The sequence below is a fragment of the Somniosus microcephalus genome, unplaced genomic scaffold, assembly GCF_052327205.1.
Source record: "Somniosus microcephalus isolate GS21.2 unplaced genomic scaffold, FLI_Smic_1.0 scaffold649, whole genome shotgun sequence".
NCBI lineage: Eukaryota > Metazoa > Chordata > Chondrichthyes > Squaliformes > Somniosidae > Somniosus > Somniosus microcephalus.
In genome coordinates this window covers 105,384-116,210 of record NW_028225836.1, presented here as the reverse complement: position 1 = coordinate 116,210, position 10,827 = coordinate 105,384, and positions in this window count along the sequence as shown.

The following is a 10,827-nucleotide window of genomic DNA, read 5'->3' as shown; positions in this document are numbered from 1 at the left end:
ACTGGCCCATACTGTCTCCTGCGCGTTACCCTCGCCGGACGAATTCACCCGCCTACTAAGTGAATTCCCGGAGCTGACCAAGCCCACTTTCTCCGCCTCGGCAGCTAAGCATGGTGTCCAACACCAAATTACTACGACCGGCTCCCCAGTGTACGCACAAGCTCGGCGACTGGAACCCGGTAAGCTCGCGGCAGCGAAGGCCGAGTTTGCCACGATGGAGCGGCTGGGGATTATTCGCCGGTCGAATAGTCCCTGGTCCTCACCCCTACATATCGTTCCAAAGCCCGGCGACGGATGGCGGCCATGTGGGGACTACCGTCGACTGAATGATGCAACGACGCCCGATCGGTACCCGATCCCGCACATTCAAGACTTTTCCACCCATTTGGCGGGAAACTCAATCTTCTCCAAGGTCAACCTCGTCCGGGGCTACCATCAGGTCCCCGAACACCAGCAGGACATCCAAAAAACTGCGGTTATTACTCCCTTTGGACTGTTCGAGTTCCTCAGAATGCCTTTTGGGCTCAAGAACGTCGCGCAGGCCTTTCAACGACTCATGGACTCGGTCCTGCGGGATCTTCAGTTTTTATTTGTTTATCTGGACGATATCCTGATAGCCAACTCCACCACGTCGACCATCTCCGCACCCTTTTTCGGCGCCTCAGCCAGCATGGCCTCATAATCAACAGTTGACTTCTTGGGCCACCGCATTACCCAGGAGGGTGCAATCCCGCTGCAGTCAAAGGTCGAGGCAATTTCGGCATTCCCGAAGCCACAGTCCACCAAAGCCCTCCAAGAATTCTTGGGCATGGTGAACTTCTATAACTGCTTTGTGCCGAAGGCAGCACAACTCATGCAGCCCCTCTACGAGGCCCTCAAAGGCAAGATGGGAAAGGATGCAATAACCTGGACGGCAGCAATGGACGACGCTTTCGGCAACACAAAAACCGCTCTAGCCAATGCAACTATGTTGGCGCACCCTCTGCCAGGAGCCACCATCGCCCTCACCACGGACGCTTCCGACTATGCCATAGGCGCCGTGCAAGCACAGTGGATCAACGGGTCGTGGCAGCCACTGGCGTTCTTCAGCCGCCAACTCCGGCACAACGAACGCAAATATAGTACTTTCGACAGTGAGTTGCTGGCACTGTTCCTGGCCATTCGCCATTTTCGTTTCCTGTTGGAGGGACGTCCCTTCACCGCGTTTATAGATCACAAACCACTGACTTTTGCAATGGCCAAGACCGCCGAACCGTGGTCGGCCCGACAGCAGAGACAGCTAACTTACATTTCGGAATTCACGACAGACATCCAGCACGTAGCTGGCAAGGACAATTTGGTAGCCGATTGCCTTTCTCGCGTGCCCGTACGGGCAGTCCAGTTGGGCATTGATTATGCCCTCATGGCCACTGACCAAACATCAGACCCTGAAACGCAGTCGTATTGCGCCGACACCTCTAGCCTCCAACTGGCCGATGTGCAATTCCACGCAGCAGGCACCTCGTTGCTCTGCGATGTCTCCATGGGGGACCCTCGCCCGATCATTCCAGCTGCCTGGCGCCGCCAAGTCTTCGATGCCATCCATGGGCTTTCGCACCCGGGTGTGAAAGCAGCCCAAAAATTACTGTCGGCTAAGTTCGTCTGGAGAGGAATGCGTAAGGATATCCGTGACTGGGCTAAGACCTGCGTCGTCTGTCAAAATTCTAAGGTGCAGCGCCACGTCAGGGCCCCATTGGCCATGTTCGCTGTACCAGAACGGCGATTCGACCACGTCAACGTGGATCTCGTCGGACCGCTGCCACCGTCCCAGGGTTTCACACACATTCTAACCATGGTCGATCGTACTACCAGATGGCCCAAGGCAGTACCTTTGGCGTTTACTACGTCTGCCGATGTAGCCAGAGCGTTCCTCTCCTCGTGGGTCGCACGTTCCGGTGGATATTTCTTCAGTTCACAATTTTCGTCCGAGCTCTGGAACGCTGTGGCCCAGGGTCTTGGCACCAAACTCCACCGCACTACGGCCTATCACCCACAGGCAAACGGTTTGTGCGAACGTTTCCACCGATCGTTAAAGGCATCGCTGAGAGCCAGCTTCCAAGGCGCCGGCTGGGTGGATAAGCTTCCATGGGTCATGTTGGGGCTGCGCACGGCACCCAAAGAGGACCTGCAATCATCTGCCGCAGAGCTCGTGTACGGTCAGCCACTCCGCGTACCGGGAGATTTCCTGCCGCTTCCCACCGCGCCATGGTCTGCGGCCGACCAACTCGGCAACCACCGGGAAATGGCCAAGGCTTTTGCGCCCATTCCGACTTCGCATCACGGCCTGCCATCTTCGCACGTTCCAGCAGAGCTAAAAAATGCTGAATTCGTATTCATTCGGCATGATGCCCATAGGGATCCGCTCAAGGCTCCCTACACAGGACCTTTCCACGTAATAGAGCCCAGCGACAAGAGTTTCTCGGTTGACATCGGTGGTAAACCAGACCACATCTCCATTGATCGTCTCAAACCGGCGCATCTGGACATCGACCGGCCAGTAGAGACTGCAAAGCCACCACGCCGTGGCCGCCCTCCAGCTGCACCCGCACCAGTCCGAAGGCTCCCATCTGCCAGCCCGCCCGCTGTTCAACAACGTTCACTCCGTGAATACAGGAGTCGCTCTGACAGGCTTGTCAGACCTCCTAGTCGATTGACTTTTACTGTTAAAGACAATTCTGGGGGGGCGCATGTGGCAGAGCCACCAAGGGGACTCTGATCTTATGTACATAATTATCTTTAACTAATTGTTAGCTACAGAATGAATCTGTGTCTCTGTTCATATTATCGCATGTACATAGCGCGGTCCCTTTAAGACTGAGACCCAACGCGATGACGTCATCACGTTGATCACGTGATCCTCCAGCGGCGGGAAAACGGGATGACGTCATGACGTCCAACCAGGGAGGGGCTCTAGTCAGTCCTCGTGAAGCTAGCAACCAGTACAGACCTGTTATCCAGCTTTCCATTGTTTTAGTGTTAAACTCTGATACATGATCAGTGGTGTACATTTAAGGAGTTATTTTACAACTTCCAAAAAATATATATTCCACTGAGAAGAAAAGGGTGTAAAAGAAAAGACAGCCATCCGTGGCTAAGTAAAGAAATTAAGGATAGTATTCGACTAAAAACAAGGGCATATAATGTAGCCAAATCTAGTGGGAGGATAGAGGATTGGGAAAACTTTAAAAGACAGCAAAAAATAACAAAAAGATTGATTAAGAAAGGGAAGATAGATTATGAAAGTAAATTAGCAAAAAATATAAAAACAGATAGTAAGAGTTTTTATAGTTATATAAAAAGAAAAAGGGTGGCTAAAGTAAATATTGGTCCCTTAGAGGATGAGACCGGGAAATTAATGGTGGGAAACATGGAGATGGCAAAAACATTGAATGAATATTTTATATCAGTCTTTACAGTAGAAGACACTAAGAATATCCCAACACTGGACAAGCAGGGGGCTAAAGGGGGGGAGGAGCTAAACACGATCAAAATCACTAAGGAAGTGGTACTCAGTAAAATAATGGGACTCAAGGCGGATAAATCACCTGGACCTGATGGCTTACATCCTAGGGTCTTGAGGGAAGTGGCGGTAGGGATTGTGGATGCATTGGTAATAATTTTCCAAAACTCCCTGGACTCGGCAAAGGTCCCGGCAGACTGGAAAACTGCTAATGTAACACCCTTATTTAAAAAGGGCAGTAGACAGAAGGCTGGAAACTATAGACCGGTTAGCCTAACATCTGTGGTAGGTAAAATTTTGGAGTCCATTATTAAGGAGACAGGAACAGGACATTTGGATAATCATAATTTAATAGGACAAAGTCAGCATGGTTTTATGAAGGGGAAGTCATGTTTGACAAATTTGCTGGAGTTCTTTGAGGAAGTAACATATAGGGTGGATAAAGGGGAACCAGTGGACATAGTGTATTTAGAATTCCAAAAAGCATTTGACAAGGTGCCACACAAAAGATTATTGCTTAAGATAAAAAATCACGGGATTGGGGGTAATATTCTGGCATGGATAGAGGATTGGCTATCTAACAGAAGGCAGAGAGTTGGGATAAATGGTTCATTCTCAGACTGGCAATCAGTAACTAGTGGTGTTCCGCAGGGGTCAGTGCTGGGTCCCCAACTCTTTACAATCTATATTAACGATTTGGAGGAGGGGACCGAGTGTAACATATCAAAGTTTGCAGATGATACTAAGATGGGAGGGAAAGTAGTGAGTGAGGAGGACATAAAAAACCTGCAAGGGGACATAGACAGGCTAAGTAAGTGGGCAGAGATTTGGCAGATGGAATACAATACTGGAAAGTGTGAGGTTATGCACTTTGGCAGGAAAAATCGTAGAGCAAGTTATTATCTTAATGGCAAGAAACTGGAAAGTACTGAAGTACAAAGGGATCTGGGGGTCCTGGTGCATGAAACTCAAAAGGTTAGTATACAGGTGCAGCAAGTGATTAAGAAGGCCAATGGAATGTTGGCTTTCATTGCTAGGGGGATAGAATATAAAAATAGGGAGGTATTGCTTCAGTTGTACAAGGTATTGGTGAGACCGCACCTGGAATACTGCGTACAGTTTTGGTGTCCATACTTAAGAAAGGACATACTTGCTCTCGAGTCAGTGCAAAGAAGGTTCACTCGGTTAATCCCGGGGATGAGGGGATGGACATATGAGGAGAGGTTGAGTAGATTGGGACTCTACTCATTGGAGTTCAGAAGAATGAGAGGCGATCTTATTGAAACATATAAGATTGTGAAGGGGTTGGATCGGGTGGATGCGGGGAAGATGTTCCCGATGATGGGTGAAACTAGAACTAGGGGGCATAGTCTTAGAATAAGGGGCTGCTCTTTCAAAGCTGAGATGAGGGGGAACTACTTCACTCAGAGGGTGGTAGGTCCATGGAATATGCTGCCCCAAAAAGCTGTAGAAGCTACATCATTACATAAATTTAAAACAGAAATAGACAGTTTCCTAGAAGTAAAGGGAATTAAGGGTTACGGGGAGCGGGCAGGAATTTGGACATGAGTCTAGGTTCGGATCGGTCATGGCCCTGTGGGTAGCGGAGCGGGCCCAGGGGCCGTGTAGCCTGACCCTGCTCCTATTTCGTGTGTCTAATTCTGTTAGATTCAGGAGATGGTTCTGTGATAGTGGATTGGCGGTTAGGATCAGATCAGCCATGATCTTATTGAATGGCGGAGCAGGCTCGAGGGGCCAATTGGCCTACTCCTGCTCCTATTTCTTATGTTCTTATGTTTATTAGTATTATAAACATCGTTTGTTTAATAGACTGACTCGATCTCAGTCCTTTAGTTAGGAATCTAGCCGTTCCTACATGGTAATATATTAGCATGGATAGAGGATTGGCTAACTAACAGAAAACAGAGAGTCGGGATAAATGGATCATTTTCAGGTTGGCTAACTGTAACTAGTGGGGTGCCACAGGGATCAGTGCTGGGGACTCAACTATTTACAATCTATATTGATGACTTGGATGAAGAGACCGAGTGTACTGTAGCCAAATTTGCTGATGATACAAAGATAGGTGGGAAAGCAAGTTGTGAGGAGGACACAAAGAGTCTACAGAGGGATATAGACAGGTTAAGTGAGTGGGGAAAAAATTGGCAGATGGAGTATAATGTGGGAAAGTGTGAGGTTATCCACTTTGGTAGGAAGAATAAAAAAGCAAAATATTATTTAAATGGCGAGAGACTACAGAATGCTGCAGTACAGAGGGATCTGGGGGTCCTCATACATGAAACACAAAAAGGCAAATGGAATATTGGCCTTTATTGCAAGTGGGATGGAGTATAAATGTAGGGAAGTCTTGCTACAACTGTACAGGGTGCTGGTGAGACCACACCTGGAGAACTGCGTACAGTTTTGGTCTCCTTATTTAAGGAGCGATTATACTTGCATTGGAGGCAGTTCAGAGGAGGTTCACTAGGTTGATTCCTGAGATGAGGGGGTGGTGTTATGAGGAAAGGTTGAGCAGGTTGGGCCTGTACTCATTGGAGTCTAGAAGAATGGGAGGTGATCTTATTGAAACATAAGATTCTGAGGGGGTTGGACAGGGTAGATGCAGGGAGGACGTTTCCCCTTGTGGGGGAATCTAGAACTAGGGGGCATAGTTTCAGAATAAGGGGTCGCCCAATTAAGGCGGGGATGAGGAGGAATTTCTTCTCTGAGGGTTGTGAATCTTTGGAATTCTCTACCCCAGAGAGCTGTGGCGGCGGAGTCATTGAGTATATTCAAGGAGGAGATTGACAGATATTTGAACTACAGGGGAGTCAAGGGTTATGGGGAACAGGCAGAAAAGTGGAGTTGAAGCCAAGATCAGATCAGCCATGATCTTAATGAATGGTGGACCAGGCTTGAGGGGCCGAATAGAAACATAGAAAAATAGGAGCAGGAGTAGGCCATTCGGCCCTTCGAGCCTGCTCCGCCATTCAATATGATCATGGCTGATCCTCTATCTCAATACCATATTCCCGCTCTCTCCCCATACCCCTTGACCCCTTTTGTGTCTAGAAACCTATCTATCTCCTTAAATATATTCAGTGACTTGGCTTCCACAGCCTTCTGTGGTAGAGAATTCCACATGTTCACCACCCTCTGAGTGAAGAAATTTCTCATCATCTCAGTCCTAAATGTCCTACCCCGTATCCTGAGACTGTGACCCCTCGTTCTAGACCCCCCAGCCAGGGGAAACGTCCTCCCTGCATCCAGTCTGTCTAGCCTGTCAGAATTTTATACGTTTCAATGAGATCCCCTCATTCTTCTAAACTCTCGTGAATACAGGCCTAGTCGACCCAATCTCTCCTCATACGACAGTCCTGCCATCCCAGGAATCAGTCTGGTGAACCTTCACTGCAGTCCCTCTATGGCAAGTCTATCCTTTCTTAGGTAACTGCACACAGTACTCCAGGTGTGGTCTCACCAAGGCCCTGTATAACTGTTGTAAGCCATCCTTGCTCCTGTACTCAAATCCTCTTGCAATAAAGACCAACATACCATTTGCCTTCCTAACTGCTTGCTGCGCCTGCATGTTTGCTTTCAGTGACTGGTATACAAGGACACCCAGGTCCCTTTGTACATCAACATTTCCCAATCTAGCACCATTTAAGTAATACTGCGCCTTTCTGTTTTTCCTACTGAAGTGGATGGCCTACTCCTGCTCCTATTTCTTATGTTCTTATATCTGCTGCTCATCAAATTGCTTTGTACACTGAAGTAAAGAATAAAGGTGCTGCCAACCACAACCATCGACTGATTTCGTTTCTACTCAAGTGAGCGACGCACGTTTATAGAATTACACTTGGTGAGCCGGCCGGGATGGCCTGAACTTGCGGCTTTTTTTTGCAAAGCTGGGGATGACTGACGCTGGACTGAAGTGAAACCAGAACCATCGAGGGCTCCGATTGCGAAGGGGCCCTGGGACAGGTGGTAGAGCGTTTCCACCGTCGGCGACCCACAGCGACACCTGCACAGCAAGACTCCGGGTCAAGAATGCCTAGAAACATAGGAGATAGGAGCAGGAGTAGGCCATTCGGCCCCTCGAGCCTGCTCCGCCATTCAATGAGATCATGGCTGATCATCCAAATTCAGTACCCTGTCCCTGTCTTCTCCCCATATCCCTTGATCCCTTTGGCCTTAAGAAATATATCTAACTCCTTCTTGAATATATTTAATGAATTGGCCTCAACTGCCTTCTGTGGTAGAGAATTCCACAGGTTCACCACTCTCTGGGTGAAGAAATTCCTCCTCATTTCAGTCCTAAATGTCCTACCCCTTATCCTTAGACTATGACCCAAGGAGATAGTGGGGATCAAGAAATTCAGTAACTTTGCAAAAGGCTGAAGACCGTCACCACTCCCTATCTCTGAAAAACCGGAGGGCCGGCTAAATAATGAGCTGATTAAAAAGCGAAAAGACATCTGTGAGAACTTAGGGTAAAGGTTGTGCTCAGATAAGGATAGCTTGAGATGCAAGAAATGAGGAGCGAGAGGGTGACTAAAATAACAGGTACCAGACAGTTAATGAAGGCCATGTGGGCGCAGGGGAGAAAAAGGTAGAAATGAACAGTTATTGAACACTGAAGGCAGTGCGAAACCAGAGGAAGAGAAACTTCAGTCAACAGAACACAGCAAGACTAAAGAGAAAGAGACGGTGCCGCAGTCACCTGGTGGGCAGGCTACTGGGGTTCCAAGGAACCGATTACGACTATCATCTTGTTAAGCCTGAGGAAGAGAGTGTTTGAAGACCAGGACCTCAAACCCGGCACTAAGCTCATGGCCTACAGAGCAGTAGTGATACCCGCCTTCCTGTATGCTTCAGAGACATGGACCATGTACAGCAGGCACCTCAAAGCACTGGAGAGGTACCACCAACGCTGCCTCCGCAAGATCCTGCAAATCCATTGGTAGGATAGGCGCACCAACGTCCGTGTTCTCAGTCAGGCCAACATCCCCAGCATCGAAGCTTTGACCACGCTCGATCAGCTCCGATGGACGGGTCACATTGTCCGCATGCCCAATACGAGACTCCCAAAACAAGCGCTCTACTTGGAGCTCCGTCACGGCAGGAGAGCCCCAAGTGGGCAGAGGAAACGCTTCAAGGACACCCTCAAAGCCGCCTTAAAAAAGTGCAACATCCCCACCTGTTAGATCCGTGTGTTAATGGAGACACGGAATGCAGGAGTTGATTTAACAAGTGTTTACTGAACAAAGTCTGGAGGTGAACTAACTACACAAGACGCTACACAGGCTTATATACCCGAGTGGTCACTACTGGTACTACAGTGTACAGGGGCTTCAAAAACATAGTTCCTCTTAAAGGTACATACACTACAATTCCTCCCCTTTTAGATAAATAGTACATAACATTTTAAGTAACCATTAAATAACATTTTTACAAGAACAATAATATACACATTTGCTGAAGTTAATCAATTACAAATTCAGTCTCTCTGGAGGCTTCCTGACTCGGTCCGGATAACGCCTCGGTGGTGTAGTAGGTTCTTTTGGCAAGGTCGATTCGGCTTCAATGCCAGTGTCAGGTTCATCTGGTTCCAGTATCACCGGATCGGAGGTAGATACTATGGGTATCTCTGCTTCATCACTAGGCGTATAGAGTTGTGGTGTAGGTTGTCCTTTTTCGGATGACTCTATGATCTGGTCAGCATGGCACCTTATTATGCTTTCTCCAATGTCCACGGTATACATCAGCGGTCCTAGTCGTGTGCAAATAGTTCCAGGCTGCCATTTCTCGGTACGGTAGTCCCGGGCCAAAACTGGTTGACCTATCTGGAAGGTTCTAGTTGGCCTTTCATTCATGCTTTGAAATTGCCGGTTCTCTACATCCCTTCTGATGTTTGGCTTGACCAAATCCAGCCGGCATTTTAGTCTTCTATTGAAAAACATCATGGCGGGGGTTTGGTTTGTAACCACATGTGTTGCATTCCTGTACGCAAACAAGAAGTTATCTACCTTATGTTGTAGATTTATGTCTTCATTACCCATGGCCTTTATGGCCTTCTTGAAGGTCTGGACACACCTTTCAGCCAATCCATTGGTGGCGGGATGGTATGGGGCGGACATGTAGTTTTTTAAGAACTTCCTGAATTCTTCGGATACAAATTGCGGTCCATTATCAGAACAGATCTGTTCAGGCAGCCCATTCCTGGCGAATATGGTCCTTAATACTGTGATGGTTTTTTCCGTGGTGGTGGAGGACATCTTTATTACCTCCGGCCACTTGGAGTATGCATCCACCGCGATTAAGAACATTGAGTCCATAAATGGACCAGCAAAGTCGATATGTACCCTTTGCCATGGAGATGAGGGCCACTCCCATGGATGTAGAGGGGCTTGTGGTGGGGCATTTTGGACCTTCTGGCATCCTAGACAGCTCTTGGTCATTTCTTTGATGTCTCCATCGATACCTGGCCACCACACAAACGCTCTGGCTAAGTTCTTCATTTTCACTCCACCCAGATGCCCCTCGTGAAGCTCCTTTAGCACTCTATCCTTGAGTTTGGGTGGAGTCACCACTCTGGATCCACACATCAAGGTTCCTCAGCACACTGACAGCTGTTCTCTTCTTTGCGAGAATGCTGGCAACAGTGGTTCGCCATGTGCTGGCCATCCCTTCACCGTTAAATCGTAGACTCGTGAGAGAGTCGGGTCATTTCGCGTTTCCTTTTCAATGGTAGAATTTGTCACCGGTAGACATTCCACTATGGTCGAGTGGAACATCTCCACTGGGTCCACTTTAGGTGCCTCTTCCACCATTGGCAACAGTAGGCACGATAACCCGTCAGCATTCCCATGCTGTTTTGTTCCTTTGTACTCTATGTCATATTGGTGTGCCCCTCGGGAAAGGGACCACCTCTGTGGCCTTTGCGCTGTCATAATGGGAACGTCCTTTTTAGGGTTGAATATAGAGACGAGGGGTTGATGGTCAGTCAACAAGGTAAATTTTTGTCCGTGTAGGTAATGGTTGAATTTCTTCACCCCCCACACCAGGCTGAGTGCCTCCCTGTCGATCTGGGCATAGTTACGCTCAGCTGAGTTCAATGAGCATGACGCAAAAGCTATCGGCTGCTCCGAGCCATCAGGGAATCTATGCGATAATACCGCTCCCACGCCGTAAGGGGATGCATCGCACGCCAGTCTGATTGGCAGTGATGGGTTGTAATGAGCCAACACTTCCCTGGACGTGATCAAGCCTTTGCATTTATGGAAGGCACGTTTACAGTCTTTGCTCCGTTTCTAAACTACTCCTGT